The sequence below is a fragment of the Entelurus aequoreus genome, linkage group LG14, assembly GCF_033978785.1.
Source record: "Entelurus aequoreus isolate RoL-2023_Sb linkage group LG14, RoL_Eaeq_v1.1, whole genome shotgun sequence".
NCBI lineage: Eukaryota > Metazoa > Chordata > Actinopteri > Syngnathiformes > Syngnathidae > Entelurus > Entelurus aequoreus.
This window is the reverse complement of record NC_084744.1, coordinates 25,523,905-25,545,218: the sequence shown is the minus strand read 5'-3', so window position 1 is coordinate 25,545,218 and position 21,314 is coordinate 25,523,905. Positions and strand designations below refer to the sequence as shown.

Here is a 21,314-nt window from a genome sequence, read left to right as displayed (position 1 = left end):
TGTTTCCTTGAGGGATAACTGCTGCAGCTCCTACTTTATTATTTATAGTTTTTGATGCATCTGTATATATTATGATGTTGTCTAAAAAGATTTCCTCAATCCATTGTTCTACCTGGTAACTATTTAAATTTATATTCTTTAATAATTGCATGTTTACATTTGGGTTGTCATACATCCACGGTGGTATTGCAGGGATTGGTACTGTAGGGCTAACTTTAATATTGTCAATTTGAGCTTTATTACATATGTCTCCTATTATCCACCCCAAACTAGTCATTTTTTTCTTCTCTTTTTCTTGGCAGTTTAGTAGCACTTGGTGAGTTGGATGTCCTTGCTTGGACCCTTTTAAGTTTGCCCAACAAACTGCTGACAGTTGATCTCTCCTCATGTCTAAAGGTTTTTCATTCATTTCTACTTGTAATGCTGCCACTGGGGTTGATTTAGTAGTTCCACAACATAACCTTAGTGCCTGTGATTGGATCCATTCTATTTTCCCAAGTAATGTTTTTGAAGCAGATTGGTAAATGATGCATTCATAATCAATAACAGATGGAATTAAAGTGATATATATTGATTTCAATGTCTGTCTATCAGCCCCCCAATCTTTACCCCTCGAAGCCCTCATTATATTTAACACCTTTTTACTTTTCTCCACTATTTTGCTGATGTGGGTTGACCAGTTCATATATTTATTAAACCATATTCCCAAATATTTAAATACTTGTACCTCTTCTAGATTTTCTCCATATAGTTTAGTTTGGAGCTTGTTTTTAACTTTCCTCTTTGTAAAATTCATGACTTTAGTCTTTCCAACAAATAATCTTAAACCCCAAGCTGTTCCCCATTTTTCAACTTTATTTACCACATTTTGAATCTTCTTTTCTCTATGATTAGTATTTCTAGCTCTCTTCCACATCACTCCATCATCACAAACAGTGCCACCTCCACTAACCCTTCCACTTCACTAAATACTTCATTTATCATTATTGAAAATAATACTGGACTAATTATACTCCCTTGCAGGGTCCCATTTTCCACTTCATATACTCTGCTGTATTCATTCTCTATTTTTACTAATATTGTTCTACTTGTTAAGAAGTCTTTTATCCATCTATACATGTTCCCTCTAATCCCAATTTTATTTAATTTTATCAGCAAGCCCTGTTTCCACAACATACCATAAGCTTTCTCTATGTCAAAAAATACTGCAATTATACTTTATTTATTTATTTTTCCTTTTCTAATTTCCTCTTCCAGCTGCACTGCTGCTCGTTTGTGTTTCTTGCTTTCCCAAATACACTTCGCTAGTTTATTATTATTTCTTTTGGCTCTAAATAATAGACTAGTCTTTCATTAACCATTTTTTCCATTACTTTGCCCAAATGTGAGGTCAATAATTACCTGCCTCTTCCGGGTCTTTCCCTGGTTTGCATATTGGAATTATTACAGCTTCTCTCCACTCAGCTGCTCATTTTCCTTCTTCATATATCCTATTATATCAATTCAAGACCGCTTCTTTGCCGATGTTACCTACGTTTTTGATCATCTGGTAACTCACCTGGTCTTTTCCTGGTGTTGTATTTTTAACCTTTTTCAATATTGGAACCATTTCATTGAAAGAAAATGTCATATCTATAGTGTTGCTAAAGCCATTATCGTTATCTTCCCTCATTTCCCCAATATTTAAACTAATTGTTTATTCTCTCTTTTCTTTTTCTACTTTTCTCAAATTGTCATTAATGTGCACTTTAACAATTTTTTTTGCTAAAAGTTCTGTTTTTTCTTTATTTTCTACCACACACTGTGTGCCATCTTTCATCACATGATGTTTATGTTGACTTCTGATCCCTGACATGTTCTTGATCATTCCCCACACTTGGCCTAAAGGAGTAGTTCTATTTAATGATTCACAAAATGTTCTCCAATAGTCTTTTTTCCTCTTTTTAATAACATACCTTACTTTAGCTTGGTGCCTTTTATACTGGATCATATCTTTAAAATGATGTGTTCTTCTTAATATTCTAAATGCTCTATTCCGTTCTTTTATTGCGTCTCTGCACACTTGTGTCCACCATCTTCCTTCTTTTCCCTATTCTACTCCTTGGTATGCTCTGTTTGGCTGCTTCTATTATGCACTTTGTAATATCTTTATTAAGTTGCTCAATATCTTGATTTATATCCACTTCCTTTAATGTCATGTCTGTAAATTCCCTAAGTTGTTCTTAATCACCATTATTTTGATCTTCTCAGTCTTATTTCTTGCCTGTTCTGCACAGTTTATTACATATGCTCCTCTCATTTGCTGTACTTCTGTTTTCTTATGAAACAGCCTCCATAAGATGCTGTGTGATTCCCCCACAGTTACAACACTTGATCTGTTCATGACTTCCACATTGTCCATCTTCATGCTCCCCTCCACACCTTCCACATCTCATCTTAGCATGACACACACTACTATGTGCCCATAGCGTTGGCACTTGAAACAGTGTACTGGGGGTGGGACGTAAGCTCTAACGTAGAAGCTTAAAAACCCTATCATAATTCTTTCCGGAAGGACTTTCTGGACAAACTGCACTAGCACAGATTCGCTCTCCATTTTTTTCCCGTTTGTAAATGCCACCAATCTCTTCATCATTGTGACAGTTCCCCCTTTTATTCCTCTTTTCAAATCTTCTAAATGTTCTCCTCTTGGGATTCCTGTCACGACTCCTCTTGCCCCTTTCGTTCTCCCACTTCCATTATTTCCTTTATTATCTTATTGCACAGCTTTTGTAATCACATTGCTTCGTTCCTTTGCTCTCCATTTTTACATTTGATCAAAAGGCTTCCGTCCTTTAGCACAGCAGTCCCCAACCACCGGGCCGCGGCCCGGTACCAGTCCGTGGATCGATTGGAACCGGTCCGCACAAGAATTTAAAAAAAATAAAAAATAAATAAATATATATATATATATATATATATATATATATATATATATATATATATATATATATATATATATATATATATATATATATATATATATATATATATATATATATATATATATATATATATATATATATATATTGTCTTTTATTAAATCAACATAAAAAACACAAGATACACTTACAATTAGTGCACCAACCCAAAAAACCTCCCTCCCCCATTTACACTCATTCACACTCATTCGTACAAAAGGGTTGTTTCTTTCTGTTATTAATATTTCTGGTTCCTACATTATATATCAATATAGATCAATACAGTCTGCAGAGATACAGTCCGTAAGCACACATGATTGTATTTTCTTATGACAAAAAAATAAATAAATACCATACCTTTGCCTCCATTCCATCAAAGTCCGTTTTTTCAGGAGTGACGGCCCTCCACACCGCTGCCGGTTGGCTGCTCTGGGCATGTGTGTGCTCCCATTCGCCGGTAAAACTGTCACTCAAATTACAAACCCCGTTTCCATATGAGTTGGGAAATTGGGTTAGATGTAAATATAAACGGAATACAATGATTTGCAAATCATTTTTAACCCATATTCAGTTGAATATGCTACAAAGACAACATATTTGATGTTCAAACTGATAAACTTTTTTTTTTTTTTTTGCAAATAATCATTAACTTTAGAATTTGATGCCAGCAACACGTGACAAAGAAGTTGGGAAAGGTGGCAATAAATACTGATAAAGTTGAGGAATGCTCATCAAACACTTATTTGGAACATCCCACAGGTGAACAGGCAAATTGGGAAGAGGTGGGTGCCATGATTGGGTATAAAAGTAGATTCCATGAAATGCTCAGTCATTCACAAACAAGAATGGGGCGAGGGTCACCACTTTGTCAACAAATGTGTGAGCAAATTGTTGAACAGTTTAAGAAAAACTTTCATCAGAATACAATTATCTACCCATACATAAAAAAATAAAAGATGACATAGCACGATGGAACTTACTTACTTTTTTTAGCCTTAGCTGTATAATTGATTCTTTTAAAACGAATACACGTCCAAGACTGCTGTACCTATTTCAAACCCTACCAATAGAGATGAACCATAACCAATTCAGCTTTATGTAGTGTAATGAAAGATTAAAAAATGCTCAGTTTTGAAACTATTCAAAGGACACATTTATTAAAAAAACAAGACTTCTATCGATATTTGCAGTTGCAGCATTTTGGTAATATGAAGGTGAAAAATGTAAAAAAAGACAAGCATATGTTTAATTGAACTGTTTACAAAAGTCTATAATTCAGAAACTATTGATAGAAGTGTTTCATGCTTGTATAAGAAATCATATTCTACTTCATATATTAAAACAAAATGAGAGAAGGAAGGAGGGATAACTATATCTGAGGAAGAATGGACAATAAAATGGAAATATCAATGGACTTGTACCAGCTCACCCAAGTGGAGGGAGTTTGGTTGGAGAACTTTGATCAGATTTTTTATTACACCTTCTCAGAAGTCTCACTATGATGACAACTCCCCTGCCTGTTGGAGAAATTGTGGGAATCCAAGGGCAAACCACTAGCATGTTTTCTCGGACTGCTCTGCCATAAAGGACTATTGGAAAGAGATACACCAAGCTCTACAGGATATTTTCAAATGACCCCTTGAAAGTAAGATTCAGTTTTTCGGACATGTACCTCAGGGTTGGCTGAAAAAAGATAAATACTTCATGAATATCCAGGAAATGGATATTACAGGAGAGCCCAACTTTGAAGCTATGGATGGAAATCACAATGGACATTTATAAAACAGAGAAGATAACAGCTTTTATTAATTATAAATTGGAGAAATGTACTTCATAATGGGAATACTGGGTCGACTATGTCACGCCCCATAAGCCTGATTTTATTTTTTGTAATTAGTGATTAAACTGTTTTAAAAAAAAAGATTACTCCCTATATGTCTATATATATTTTTCTATTTATTTATTTACTATCTATTTATATTATTTTAATTTTATTATTATCGTTATTATTATTATTACTTTTTTAAATTAATTTATTTATTTCGTGCTGTTTTTCTCTTGTTTGGAGGGGCGGAGGGGGGGGGGGGGTGTCATCGTTGGGAAATAAACAAAAATAATATTTTGACCTTTAGGGCAGACAATACATGTATGATCTACGCAAACATGATGTAATGGATAATAATGTCTGATGCTGGATGTCAATAAAAAATAAAATAAAAATAATAATTTGTAAGTAAAAAATACATCTAAATTAAATAACAGTAGTTGTATTGATAGGAGTAGTACTCACTTCTATTATCCGGACTGTAGCCTCCACATAAAAGACAAGTGAGGCGACATGAGAACAACATTGGGGACGGCATGGCGAGGTTGGGAGAGTGGCCGTGCCAGCAATCTGAGGGTTACTGGTTCAATCCCCACCTTCTACCATCTTAGTCACGTCCGTTGTGTCCTTGAGCAAGACACTTCACCCTTGCTCCTGATGGGTCCTGGTTAGCGCCTTGCATGGCAGCTCCCGCCATCAGTGTGTGAATGTGTGTGTGAATGGGTGAATGTGGAAATAGTGTCAAAGCGCTTTGAGTTCCTTAAAAAAGGTAGAAAAGCGCTATACAAGTACAACCCATTTACCATTGTCTCAATCCTGCCTTACAGTCAGTGTGCTGACATGACACTTCTGTCCCCGAGCATTTCCCCTCACCTTTTTTCTGTTTGCAATCAAGACTATTTAAATTGATCCTTTTGCTATTTTCGTTGTCCGGACATTATTCTTTGTTCACGGGTGACGATCGATTATACTTTTTGATAACAATCTCTAGTACACACATACTTTGTGGACGCCGTCTGCTCCACGTTTCCTGTGAGTGTTTTGCTGGGTTTTAGCAGTTTGTTTTGTTTTCTTCATAGTTCTCTGTTGCTCTCGGTTTTTGTTCTTGTATCAATAAATATCCCTTTTTTTACTGCACTGTGCCACCTCGTTCACCTGCATCTTAAAAATCACTAAAGGATTTTATGTAGCATTCCCAAATTCCAGTTTTTGGTGAACTCTCCACTGTCATGTTACTCTTTATAGTTAATTAATCAGTAAACTAAGAAAATATTTACTGGGTCCTGCTACTAGTTCACTTTTTGTGGTGTCATTTTGCTACCTGTTAAGGAAAGTATTTGTTCGTAAAGATATATATATATATATATATATATATATATATATATATATATATATATATATATATATATATATATATATATATATATATATTGGCAGCCATAGTGATTCATTTATTCAGCAGAGCCATAAAACTTGGATCTGACAAAAAAGTAAACACAAATGCTGTCTATATCATGATAAAACATGATAGCAACATGCATCTGCTAGCTCACGATCACCCCCACTTCTCAGTGTGGCGAGTTGGAGTATTACAAGAGGCACTCTAATACAGTGCTTAAATCTGTATTTTTAGTCTTATTATCAAGGATTAATGAGGTCACACTTATATTAAAACATTAATGCTAAGGTTTCGTCCACTAATGGACCGGTAACGTCTGTGATGACGATGATGATGATGATGATGATGAATCATCATCATCATCATCATCATGATGATGATGAATCTGTGCAAGTGAACAAATGGATCCACAAGGGACAACAACCCTTTCCACGGACTACACACATCAGAAACATAAATGTTAGAAAACCTACAACAATATATTTGAAGAAGACTTTAGGATTAAAAGTGAAGATGTGAGGTGAAATAAGTACAAATGCAGCAATAAAAACAACCAACTTCACTCACGATTGCTCTAAAGTTCAGTGATGTGTTGCTAACTTCAGCCTTTTTCTTCTTTGTTGATGTTTTGCAGTAGTTAACATCCATGATGTAACAATGCTGCTAATCTACCAGAGTCCACATTTTTTTAAACAATTTTATTAATTCATACTTTTTATTGGATAATAACATCAATAAAATGCAACGGAAAACTGTGTGGAAAGAAAACCAAATGAAAATAATAAGATGTCCTCTCTTTAACAATGAGAAAAGAAAAGAAAATAGTACCTACATATATAATATTCAATACATGCACACAACTTAAAAAGTAATACCAGGACAACATATAAGACTAGAAGATGAGAAGCACTACATACAACATCAAATATACATTCATATTAAACATGCTGTGTTTTTAAAGTACATTTAGCACAATCACTGTTTAAGTGTTTTTAAATCCCTGCAGCTTCCATGACTGTTACACACCTGCTGCTTGAACCTGAATGTTTTATCACACACAGTGCAACAAAACGGTTTCTCAGTGTGTGTTCTCATGTGTCTGGTCATGCGTCCTTTCTGGAGAAACTCTTCTTACAAACAGAGCAAGAAAAAGGTTTCTCACCAGTGTGTGTTCTCATGTGTAATACCATGTCATTCTTAGTATTGAATCTTTTAGCACAAGAAAAGGTTTCTCTCCAGTGTGTGTTCTCATGTGTCTGATCATGCTTTGCTTTGTGGAGAAACTCTTCTTATAAACAGAGCAAGTAAAAGGTTTCTCACCTGTGTGTGTGTTCTCATGTGTAATATAAATTCATACTTAATTTGGAATCTTTTAGCACAAGCTGAGCAAGTAAAGGGTTTCTCTCCAGTGTGTAATATCATGTGTGTGGTCATTTCAAGCTTTCTGGAGAAACTTTTCTTACAAGCTGAGCAAAGAATAGGTTTCTCTCCAGTGTGTGTTCTCGTGTATTGTCATGTTACGCTTACTGCAGAAACTCTTCTTACAGAGCAAGTAAAAGGTTTCTCACCATCGTGTGTTCTCATGTGTGTGGTCATTTCAAGCTTTCTGGAGAAACTCTTCTTACAAACAGAGCACGTAAAAGGTTTCTCTCCAGTGTGTATTCTCATGTGTGTGGTCATGTGATGCTTTCTGGAGAAACTCTTTGTACAAACAGAGCAAGTAAAAGGTTTCTCTCCAGTATGTGTTCTCATGTGTCTGGTCATGTTAAGCTTTGTGGAGAAACTCTTCTTACAAACAGAGCAAAAAAAAGGTTTCTCTCCAGTGTGTGTTCTCATGTGTGTGGTCATTTCAAGCTTTCTGGCGAAACTCTTCTTACAAACAGAGCACGTAAAAGGTTTCTCTCCAGTGTGTATTTTCATGTGTGTGGTCATGTGATGCTTTATGGAGAAACTCTTCTTACAAACAGAGCAAGTAAAAGGTTTCTCTCCAGTATGTATTCTCATGTGTACTGTAAAATGACTCTTCCGTCTAAATGATTTCCCACATTCAGAGCAGTCAAAGTGTTTGTTGTTAGTGTGATGTCTCGTATCACCTTTAGAGTCATTTTTACTCTCCAAATGTTTTTGGATGTGGTCCCTGTGATCAGAAGAGTCTGACATCATGTGGTCCATGTCTGACAGTGGAGCAAAGATGCTGTCTGGTTCTGACTTTATATCTTCACAATGCTCTCCATCAGCTTTTGTGATGTGTGGACTTACAAGCTCCGCCCCTCTGTTCTCCTCACTTTGACTGTGATGAAGCTGTAAGGACTGAGCTTCATCTTCATCATGAAGCTGCTCCTCTTTAATGTGGGAGGGGGCCTGTAGCTCCTTCTGTCCCACACTGATGTGCCACTCCTGCTGCCTGGAGGGAATCTCTTCATGACTCCCCGCTGACACCCGCTGGACGTCTGCAGAACATAGAACACAAATGAGGCGTTACTGTATTTTACTTTGCAGCTCTTATGCCAACCATCCACATTATGTGAGGTTGGCCTAATAAAATATATGCATGAAAACTATAATATGTAAATCATTTATAGCTCTTACTACACATCTTACTGGAAGTCTTTTATGGTTGTGGACTTTTATTAACCAACGACAGGACAAAGATCAAATATGGTGATGATTGAATAATAGTTAGCTAGTTAAATGGATATGCAGTCACGGGTGGCAGATGTCGGGTCCTAGTCCTTGTTTGTTTACATGGACGCGTCCTCGCAAGACGCAACGTTGAATGATAAAATCCAACCTTACCCGAACTAAAACCATGCATGATTTATCAGCGAGAGTCTTGATACTATTTTACTTGACCCAGCCCAACACAAATAAATTGTAGTCATCCATGCCTTTTTAAGCTTTCATCTCCTTTGTGGTGTAGAATGACGTCTAGAACTCAAGATAGTTCCACATGTCTGGGAACGCCATCGACGGATAATCCTTGATATTATTCAACAAATCTTTAGGGATCTATTTCGTTTCATAGTTAAGATTTTTTTCTCGTATCTGCTTTTCGCAGGAAGATCTAGGCCAGGGGTGTCAAACTAATTTTAGATGGGGGACCACATGAAGAAAAATCTACTCCCAAGTTGGCCGGACTGGTAAAATCACGGCAAGATAACTTAAAAATAAAGACAACTGCAGATTATTTTCTTTGTTTAAAAATAGAACAAACACATTCTGAAAATGTACAAATCATAATGTTTTTTTTTTTTTTTACACTTACATGTTGCGGTTAATTGTATTCTATCTTTATTTGTCTTTTTTTACACTTTCAGAATCAATGATGTGATAATGTTCATCAGTCAACTCATTGGTGTTCATTTTCAATCTATAAATATAAAATAAGAATATCAAAATCAACAGACATCTTGGCTTGGTTGACCACCACGTTTTTCACTTCCCGGAAGAAGTCACGTGACTGAATACAAATATGTCAGGTTCAAACACCGAACTATCTATTAAACGAGACAAGAAGCAAGGAATCAGGCAGAGACAGAGTTCAATTTTGCTCATGTGGGGAAACGTTTGGGGCTGCACACTCAGTTACAGTCTCCCACCACGCTCTGAGGGGCATTCCCACGCGCTCCTCTATTTATTTAGGAGTTCCTTAGTTAACATCACTGAGGCTGCTTCTAGGGGGAGGAGACACATATTACGCAAGCAGCCCAAGTATCACAATACGTAATTATTCAGAATGCAAATGTGCTTGAGCTCGAAATTTAGCCCTGGCTCTGCTTTGTCTGCGTGTTGTCGTCTTATCTTCGTTGAGGTACTTGAAGTCCGTCCTTGGCTGTTTTAGAGGGCTGGAAGACAGAAACTGCTGCTGCGAGACAACTTGCCGTGGAAGATAACAAGTTAGGTCAACGCTTCCTGGTTCCTGCTAAGTTGCAACTTGTGCTTGGTTTACTCTCACAGCATGACTAGGAATCCAAGATGGCAACTATGTCTATTCTGTGTTCTTACTTGAGGTCTGAGTTTTTGTGCTTTTTATGTATGAGATTTTAATTCATTTTAGTCTGAATGAGTGGTACTCTGCAGGTTAAACCAATTCTCTGCAGAGTGGGATTTCTGGTGGATAGTTTCTCATCAAATTGCCATAGACTTTGGCCTACCTATAATCCACCTGTTCAGGTAGCAGTAGCAGACAGCTAGACCAGACCAGGGGTCGGCAACCCGCGGCTCCGGAGCCGCATGCGGCTCTTTCACCACTCTGATGCGGCTCAGCTGCATACTTGCCGACCCCCCGATTTTCCCAGGAGACTTGTGGATCTCAGTGCCTGTCTAAGAAATCTCCAAGGGCAATTATAATCCTATTTTCACTCTAATCACTAAATAAAGGGCGTGCCCTAAATGCACTGCAGTAATTGTCCTCTACAGCATGTACTAACAGCGTGCCAACCCGGGCACATGTTGTATGTAGCTTTTACTTGCACACGTAGGAGACAGCAAAGCATACTTACTCATCAGCCACACAGCTTACACTGACGGTAGTGTAACACAACACAACCAATACCCAGAATCCCATGCAGCCCTAACTCTTCCGGTCTAGATTATACACCCCCGCTACCACCAAACCCCCCCCACACATCAACCCTCCCCCCCTCCGTGCGTCGGTTGAGCGGAAGAGTTAGGGCTGCATGGGATTCTGGGTATTTATTGTGTTGTGTTTATGTTGTGTTACAGTGCAGATGTTCTCCAGAAATGTGTTTGTCATTCTTTTTTGGTGTGGGTTCAAAGTGTGGCGCATATTTGTAACGTAACAGTGCTAAAGTTGTTTTTGTACGGCTACCGTCAGTGTAAGCTGTGTGGCTGTTGAAGTAGTACCCTTGCTGTCACTTACGTGAGCAAGCTGAAGCTGCATTCTACATGTGGTCGAGCAGGCACACTGTTTTGGCAGACTGTAGAGGGCTCCAAAAGCAGTGCCATCACGCCCTGATATTCGGGAGTCGACCGGAAATAATGAGAGGATTGGCAAGTATGACGCTATCAAACGCCATTCATTCAAAACTCGCGGACCGCGCTAACATCAAATTTCCATATTAAGGTGCGTGCCGGTGCGTGTGTCTGAGACCCCTGGTTAACATAGCACAAAGCAATTTAAGCTTTGTATGCGTTGTTTTTCATTTTAAATTAAAAATTTTTTTTTGTGGCTCCCATTATTTTCTTTAATTTGTGAAACTTGCCAAAATGGCTCTTTGAGTGGTAAAGGTTGCCGACCCCTGGACCAGACCATCGGACTGACTGCTGCTAGCTTTCCACCATCGGCCTGCCTGCTGCTAGCCTTCCACCATCCGACTGACTGCTGCTAGCCTTCCACCATCGGCCTGACTGCTGCCAGCTTTCCACCATCGGCCTGACTGCTGCTAGCCTTCCACCATCGGCCTGCCTGCTGCTAGCCTTCCACCATCGGTCTGCCTGCTGCTAGCCTTCCACCATAGGCCTACCTGCTGCTAGCTTTCCACCATCGGACTGACTGCTGCTAGCTTTCCACCATCGGCCTGCCTGCTGCTAGCCTTCCACCATCCGACTGACTGCTGCTAGCCTTCCACCATCGGCCTGACTGCTGCTAGCTTTCCACCATCGGCCTGACTGCTGCTAGCCTTCCACCATCGGCCTGCCTGCTGCTAGCCTTCCACCATCGGTCTGCCTGCTGCTAGCCTTCCACCATAGGCCTACCTGCTGCTAGCTTTCCACCATCGGACTGACTGCTGCTAGCTTTCCACCATCGGCCTGCCTGCTGCTAGCCTTCTACCATCGGCCTGCCTACTGCTAGCCTTCAACCATCGGCCTGCCTGCTGCTGGCTTTCCACCATTGGCCTGCCTTCTGCTGGCTTCCCACCATCGGCCTGCCTGCTGCTGGCTTTCCACCATCGGCCTGCCTGCTGCTAGCCTTCCACCATCGGCCTGCCTGCTGCTGGCTTTCCACCATTGGCCTGCCTGCTGCTAGCCTTCCACCATCGGCCTGCCTACTGCTGGCTTTCCACCATCGGCCTGACTGCTGCTAGCTTTCTACCATTGGCCTGCCTGCTAGCCTTCCACCATCGGCCTGCTGTTTGCCTCCAGCCATTGGCTTCGTCTACGGGCCTTGGTTGCTAGCCTTCAGCCCTGTCTGCTAACATCTTCAAAAGTGGTAAAACAAGTGGAACTTCTCCTCACTATGTCACAAATCATTATATTGTGTTTTATACTTTTGTGTGGTTTTACTGGTGTCCCAAATGGGTCTGGTCACCCCCCCTCACAAGCTATGTTACTTCAAGATGACAACTTTGATAATTTGACATTTCATCATAGTGGCAGCTACAAAATAACCTCGGCCTTATCTCAGTTGAAGATTTCTGTGACTTTGGACAAAACAAAATGGCTGCATACTATGGTAGAGTCCATTCATTGGTATTGTTTCCTTGTTTTGAGAGATCACGTCAACATTACTGCATCCTCCCCTATTGTGAGCACTTACTTTCACAGATTAAAGACCGACTCAAAAGATGGTAACTTTAAGCGCAAATGTTTAGTTATATTATTGTTATTGCTCTCAGGAAATGTTGAGACTAATCCAGGCCCTGATACACCTACACAATGTTTTACACCTGCGGATTTTAAAACTAGATCTGGTCTTGGGATTATTCATATCAATGTTCGGAGTTCACTCCCTAAACTGGATATGATAAAGATCTGGATAAACTCAACAAATGCTGATATTGTAGTCTTATCTGAAACTTGGTTTAAACAATCTGTGCTTGATAAAGATATTTACATTCATGGCTATAATGTCTATCGTACTGACCGACAAAGAAAAGGTGGTGGAGTGGCCATATACTGTATATTAAGCAGAGGTTTGATGTTAAATTAGTGCTCTCTGAATCAGTAAGTAAAGAACTTGAACTGTTAGCACTTGAAATTGAATTAGCTAGAAATCACCACATTATGGTAGTGGGGTGTTATAGGCCACCATCTGCCCCTAGTAATTCCCTATCTACTCTTGTGAAGCTTCTGTCTCAACTGAAATACAATGAAATAGTGATTTGAACTGGGACTGGCTCACATCTGTGTCTGACTCTTTGAAAGAACAATGTGAATCTCTAAATTTAACACAATTAATTAACTCCCCTACAAGACCTAATCCTAAATGCCCTCAAAAAGCTACACTCATTGACCTAATTGTAACAAATGTGCCCTTTAAATTTGTTGCATCTGGTGTTTTCCCTAATGATGTGAGAGATCATTGTGTGACTGCAATAGTGCGAGACACAAGGATTCCTAAAAGCAAGCCTCGTCTTGTTGAAAAACGTAATATGAAATTATTTGAGACGCAAGCTTTTTTACATGACTTGCATCTTTTTAATTGGGATAGAATTGCTCTTTTTGATAATGGTGAACTGGCTTGGAAAGATTTTCACGAAAACTTCTTGAGAATAGTGAACCAACATGCCCCCTTTTAGAAATTTTAGGGTTAAAGGACGTGACAATCAGTGGTTTACAACGGACCTGTCAGATGTATTTCATGAGCGTAATGCTGCTTGGGCCAGGGCACGCAAGTCAGGGTTAGAAGCAGATCGGTTGAATTTTAGACAATTAAGAAATCAATTTACCTCTCTCCTTCGGAAAGTCAAAATTAGAATTGTATTTCTCCACAACTGAAAACCTCAAACACTCAAAGAAGTTTTGGAAAATCATCAAATCTTTGTCCGCTTGCTGTAATTCAGTCAATCTCCCACCTAGTATACTTGTTGAAAGTGTCAGAGTAAGTGACAGAAGAGAAATGGGTAGTCATTATAATAATAATTTTATTTCCTCTGGTTTTCTCTATAATTCTGACAACTCTACTGAAGTTCCGCTAACTCCGGAAAGAACCATTGAAAATACCCAGGTTTTTAAATTTACGCCCTTTACCGCTGGTATCAGACAGGGACAAGTCACAGGTGGAGAAAATCCTCAGTGCTGAACTCTGTAGAACTTGCACCTGGCTCGCTGACAACAAGCTATCCATACACTTGGGTAAAACGGAATCCATCCTGTTTGGGTCCCACATCAACCTTAAGAAAGTCAATGACTTCACTATAAAAGTGGGTGACATTGTTATCACCAGGAATGATGAGGTCACCTACCTAGGTTCCATTCTAGAAGCTAATCTTTCATGTGATAAAATGGCAACCAAGGTAATCAAAAGGGTCAACCAACAAACGAGATTTCTCTATAGAATCTCCTCTCTGGTCAACAAAAGCACCATGACGATTCTGGCGGGAACTCTCGTTCAACCCTTTTTCGATTACGCATGCACCTCCTGGTACCCTAGCACCTCCAAAACCCTCAAATCTAAACTCCAAACATCCCAGAACAAGATGGTCAGATTACTTCTAGACCTCCACCCCAGATCCCACCTCACTCCTACCCACTTCTCCAAAGTGGGCTGGCTCAGGGTGGAGGACAGAGTAAAACAACTTGCACTGAGCCTAGTCTATAAAATCCGCTACACCTCCCTGATACCGAAATACATGTGAAACTACTTCCTTAACGACCGCCATAACCACAACACCAGGGGGAGCTCCACTAACCACGTTAAACCCAGATTCCGATCTAACAAAGGTCTTAACTCTTTCTCTTTCTATGCCACATCAATGTGGAATGCGCTCCCAACAGGTATAAAAGAAAGGGCATCTTTATCCTCCTTCAAAACCGCAATAAAAGTACATCTCCAGACAGCTACAACCCTAAACTAACACCCTCCCCAGATTGTTAATAATCAAATGCAGATACTTTTTCTTATGCCTTCTGATCTCGATCTCTCTCGATCTCTCTATGTCCGCTACTTGCTGTCCATATCCTACCCCCCCTCCACACCCCTGATTGTAAATAATGTAAATAATTCAATGTGATTATCTTGTGTGATGACTGTATTATGATGATAGTATATATCTGATAGTATATATCTGTATCATAAAACAATTTAAGTGGACCCCGACTTAAACAAGTTGAAAAACTTATTCGGGTGTTACCATTTAGTGGTCAATTGTACGGAATATGTACTTCACTGTGCAACCTACTAATAAAAGTCTCAATCAATCAATCAATAAATCAATCAAAACCACAACAGAGGTCATGAGGGCTCTAAAACAACTTAAACCTAGAAAGCCAGCTGGCTCAGATAAGTTGGAGCTGCTCTTCCTAAAGTTGGCAGCTGAAATTATAGCTGGACCACTGACTCACATTTTTAACCTTACTCTAATTTCAAATGAAATCCCCTTGGATTGGAAATCTGCCCTTTTAATCCCCCTATTAAAAGGAGGTGACCCTAGTAATCTAAATAATTACAGACCGATCTCAAAAGTGCTTGAATCCCTTATCAGTGAACAGATAACATATTTTTTGGACACCAACTTTATTCTGTCACCATTTCAGTCAGGTTTTCGCAAAAATCACAGTATTGTTACTGCTGCTATGAAGTTTATAAAATGATGTAACTGAAGCTCTTGACAAGAAGCAGTGCTGTCTGTCCCCCTTCATTGACTTTTCAAAGGCATTTGATACTGTTGATCATGTCATTTTAATCAAACGTATTTCAGCTATTGGTTTTTCTCAGCAAGCAGTTGGATGGTTTGCAAAATTACCTCACAAGTAGAACTCAGGCTGTTCAGATAGAGGGTTCCTTCTCGGACGTACTGCAAGTAGAAAAAAGGTGTCTCTCAAGGTTCTGTGTTGGGCCCATTATTAATTAAGAATTAATAATCTTGGACAGAATATTCCGAACTCAACTTTCCATTCCTACGCTGATGATACTGTCATATACTGTACAGCACCCACTCCTGATAAGGCCTTTAAATATCTACAACATGCATTTGACAGAGTAAAAGAACAACTTTGCTATCTTCAACTGCTTTTAAATGCAGAGAAAACAAAATGTATGTTCTTTACCACATCAAAAACTGGAAGATCAGCACTGTGTGAGAACATTTTAAGAAGAAATGGGCAACAAATTATGTTAGTATCTGCTTTTAAATATTTATGATTTTTAATTGATGACCACTTGAGTTTTAAGGAGCACATTCAGTATGTTGTTACTGGGATTTTATTATAGAAACAAGTCTTGCTTTTCTTTTACTGTGAAACAGAAATTGGTGGAAACAACTTGTTTACCTGTTATTGACTATGGAGATGTGTTGTACATGAATGCTACTGCTGGTTGTCTCCACAAGCTGCGTCTCCACGGGGCACTGAGATTCATCACCATCTGCACTCCCCTTACTCACCATTGCGTATTATACTCAATGGTTAACTGGACGTCTTTATGTGCTCGATGCCTCAATCATTGGTATGTGTTTGTCACACCCCGCCTCGGGTGAAGGTAATGTAACCATTGCAAACCAGACTTTCACATCAAGGATGGCAAGGCACGCAGTTGGTAACAGTTTACAAACATTTATTGAAATCCCAAAAAATGTCAAAAGGTAAACAATGACAGGAAAACAAAGCACCTACAATCTGTAATGGTAATAAACAGGCAATATTAGTATTGTATATTATATATAGTACATTTATATTCTAAATACATTTCAAAGTTGCATGCGTTAAATAGGCCTATATAATTCATAAAAATAAGCATATTAAAAATAATCAAAATGTAAATCATCCATTATATGAAAATACATATATTCACAATCAAAGGTCAATAATCAAATATGTCAAAGTAAAGAATTAAATAATCAAAACAGATTTAGCAAAATCTATTAGCAATCAACAAAAGTCATTTAACCAACACAACATAATCTCATCATCAAAATAATCACCTCAGTAGATGTTTGATGCATTAAGACCGAAACTCCTGCTCAGGAGAGAGAACCTCCTCTGGCAGTGACCGACAGCAGACTGTCAGAAAAACGGCATTTTCCAACTTAAATAGCCCATAGCTCCGCCCACTAGCTGGGACCAATTTGACCGGGGGAATTAAGAAAACAGTTATTTTGTAAATTACACCGTAAATAACCATCACATGTCTAAAAAGTATTCACATAGTACTTTTGCATGTGTAGAGCAGTCATTTTTGTACACAGTATATTCAGGCTTAGGTAACATCACTTTTAAATGTCCAGTGTCCTTCTGTAACACCCAGCTTTTGATAATCATGGTTCGACCCAAATTTGGCCTAATTAGTGAATGCAGGTGTGTTCACCTATATAAAGCCCTCAACCCCACCCTGACTCTTTTAGTCAACTGTTCAGAGTCATGGTGAGCGACAGGCAACAATTTGCCCGTTGAGCACATGCTTTTCACTAGCTAACAAGATTGAATGTTTGTAGTTTGTCCATGTTGAGCTTCCCAACAAATGTGCACTTCTGTGAGGAAGTCCAAAGGTCAAACAGTGACAGTGTGGGGTCAAACTGTCACAGTGTTCATCTCCAAAACTATTCTGGGTATCACTCCATCTTATCTGTCTTGTATTTTAACAAAGAAACAAGGAAGTCACAATCTTCGTTCAATGAATGTTCTGCAATTTGTCGTCCCCAAAGTAAGAACTGAACTGGGCAAGAAATCATTTAGGTTTTCAGCACCGAAGGCTTGGAATAACCTACAATCAAATCTTCAACTTCAAACCCTTGTTACATTAAATGAGTTTAAAGCTTCTGTGAAAGGATTGCAGTCTACCTTGTCTGTATGGACATGTGTTATGTGAGCAAGTTTTAATGTTGTAAATGTGATGTTTTATGTGTTTACTGTTTTTAATGTAACCTTGCTGCTACCCTCTTGGCCAGGTCTCCCTTGGAAAAGAGATATTTGATCTGAATGGGATTTTACCTGGTTAAATAAAGGCTAAAAAAATAATAATAATAAAAATCACTGAATATTACACACTGCAGAATTCCTGAGAGCCAACAAACATAATAAAACATAATTTACTGTACAAGGTCTGCTGTCACTATGACGCAGACTGATGGAATCTTGTTATATTTCCGTTTAGATGCAGAATGACTCATGAACGTCCGATGGAAAAGGGGGGTGACGTCAAGCGTCTTTTTGTGTCGTTCACCATTGCAGTCAAACGATACCAACTTGTCAGAGTACGTCCTCATCCTTCTACTATCTAGATGAGAGGCACGATTCATGATTTGGAATCATTTTTCACCAGCACCGAGGCCAGGAAGGAGTTCACCAGTCGGTGATGTCAACTTGGGAACACAAGCTATAAATAGTTTGTCTGCGTTAGCACTTATAATAACAATATCACTAATACTTGGTTGGTATTCAAGCCACGAAATGCAAATGGAGTATTGTTGGCGCTTTTTGGATGGTTATAGAGGACCTCCCATTGGCTCCATTGCAAGTGGACTTTTATTTACATTTATGAGTTAGAATGTGATTTAAAAAAAAAAAAATCCATTGTCATGTCTTTTATAATGATTGTGAACGATAGAAAACATTCCCCAAAAAAGTGCAGTTCCCCTCTAAATTCCAATGATTAGATTTAAGACTTTAAGTCTATGAGCATGAACTGATGAAGCTTACTTGGATGAGAGGACAAACGTCTTCTAAGACAAAGTGAACAGTCCAGTTGTGATGGATTGAATGCCCTGAGAAGGGAGAGCGGCAGCACGACTTTTAACAGGGGCCAGGAAACGCGAGCATATAACCCCAATTCTTCGGAGTTTGCACTGGCTCCCTGTTCATTTTAGAATTGATTTTAAATCCTTGCTGTTTGTTTTTAAAGCTTTACATGGACTGGCACCTCAGTATATCTCGGCCCTCATCCAAATTTACACTCCTGCACGCGCTCTGAGGTCCGAGAGCCAGCTCCAGCTCGTGGTGCCCAGGACGAGACTTAAAACCAGGGGAGACAGGGCCTTCTCTGTGGTCGGCCCTAAACTCTGGAACACTCTGCCCCTCCGTGTTCAAACTGCTTCCACAGTGGAGTGTTTTAAGTCTCGTCTTAAGACCCACTTTTATTCTTTGGCTTTTAACACTACGTGAGTTGTGTGGTCTTCTGTCCTCTGTTGTCCTCTGTTTTTTTTTTTTGTTTGTTTTTTTTAAAATAAATTTTGATGTCTATTTTACTGTTTTAATTGGTTTTACCCTTTAAAATCGTTTTTTAATCATATTCATTTTTTATTTTGTCTCTGTATTGGTTTTCTATTCATTTATTCTGTTTTTATTCAGTCATTGGTGTAGCATAATATTGTTTTTAATATTGTTTTTAATATTGTTTTTAATATTGTTTTTAACATGGCTGTGCAGCACTTTGGAAACATTCTTGTTGTGTAAATGTGCTATATAAATAAAGTGGATTGGATTGGAAGTGGAGAATAAAATGATATGTGGATGTTGTGCTTACTTGGACTGTGATGAAGCTGTGAGGACTCAGGTGGTTTGTCTTCATGCTCTTCAGTCTTCACAGAGACAACAGTCAGTGGAAACTTGGTGAGATCATCCTCCTCCTGCCCTAGAAGACACTCTCCCTCCTGAGTGATCCACACTTCCTCCTCTTCCTCTTTAATGTGGGGGGGGTGTGGATCCTCCTCTTCCTCTTTAATGTGAGGGGGCTGCTGGACGTCTGTTGGGTAAATAAGTAAAAAAGATAAATAGAGAATATAAATAGTTTTGGACTGACTGTTAACACAATGACATTATTTGTGTTCTTTCGTGTGTAGCAAAACAACCAATAAAAACACGGGAAATACCTCCTCTTGTCCCAGCCACTAAAATTAATTCAAAAGTTAGTACAAAAACAGACTTGGAAATTTGATGATGGACAATTTGAAAAGTTTTTTATAAGTACGAGGCAACATTGATTGAGGGATTCTTAACTTTACACTCACTAATATAAACTGTGTAAATATTTTACTTTGTATACGGTCTATGACACCTAAACTTTATCTCTAAACTTAACCATAATATTTTAATTACATATTCATTACCATAACTTCAATATCATGGAAATAAAAAAAAATCTAATTCCAAAATCATTAAAAAAAAAAAAATTCATGGTATGTTTTTGTCATCATGTAGAATACTTTTTCGTGGTCATTTTGTTGGCTGGGCCAAAAGGAACTTTTACCAAAACATGATTTACTATGTAGTGTTTTTATGGAGTATCTCCATCAACAATTCCTCTTTAGGAATTGGAGACCATCTACGACACACTGAAGGAAAGTCAGTCACCTTTATGTTCTTTTAATAAATCAAGTGTTGACTACTTTGGTTACTGAAAATAAATGTTTACTTGATTATTATTATTATTGATGCATCTAGGTCAGAATCAGGAAGTATAATAACAACTTAAATTAGATTTGATTACAGTATAAAATGTATTTAGTGACTGTGTAAGTTTTGTGTAAACATGTTGATACAGGTTTACATCTTCTTGGGGACTGGAACACAGATATGTCCTGAAAGGATGCACCCATTTTTAAAACCTTCACTAAGCTGTGCCACCAACATTGCCTTACTTAGCTCATTAAGCAAACTACCAGGGTGAGTGAGTCCTTTTAAACCTTCATAGACCTCGTTGTTACTTCTGACCAGTCTAAGATCACGACAAGTGGAACTACTGTATGCGGCTTAAGTGATCATTCCATGAATTTCTGTATCCATAAAGAACACAGAACCGAGGCTGGTGGCCACAAAACAAGCAAAGCTAGAATCCTCAAGACTTAGACTAGCAAGGCTTTCAATGACAAACTGGCACTTTAAGAGTCCCTCCGTACTTGCAAGTACACAGGTTTTTGGGTAAATTCCTAACCTCAGAAAAGTAGATAACTTCACAGTCAAAGTGAGTAACAATATTATAACAAACAAAAAGGAGATTACCTATCTTTGCTGCATCGTAGAGACTAATCTCTCCAGTGAAAAAATTACTACTAAGGTAGTCAAAGAATCAGCCAACAAATTCTGTTCTTACATAGTAGGATCGCCCCCTTGGTGGGTAGAAATACACTTAAGACTCTAACACAAGCGCTCATTTAACCCCACTTTGACTACGGAGTTCATGTTTTGTACCGTGACGCCTTAAAAGCACTGAAAAACAAACTCAAGACAGCCCTAAACAAAATGATTGGGCTTCTACTCAACCGTCCATCGGGCTCACCTTTCCGCCAACCATTTC

The 21,314-nt window shown here is 38.7% G+C and overlaps 1 protein-coding gene across 5 annotated transcripts in view; it reads left to right on the top strand.

Moving 5' to 3' along the window:
• The window catches only part of LOC133664596 (gastrula zinc finger protein XlCGF26.1-like), a 254,184-nt gene that overhangs the window by 49,272 nt on the left and 183,598 nt on the right, over positions 1-21,314 (top strand). The gene's annotated exons all lie outside the window — the stretch shown is intronic.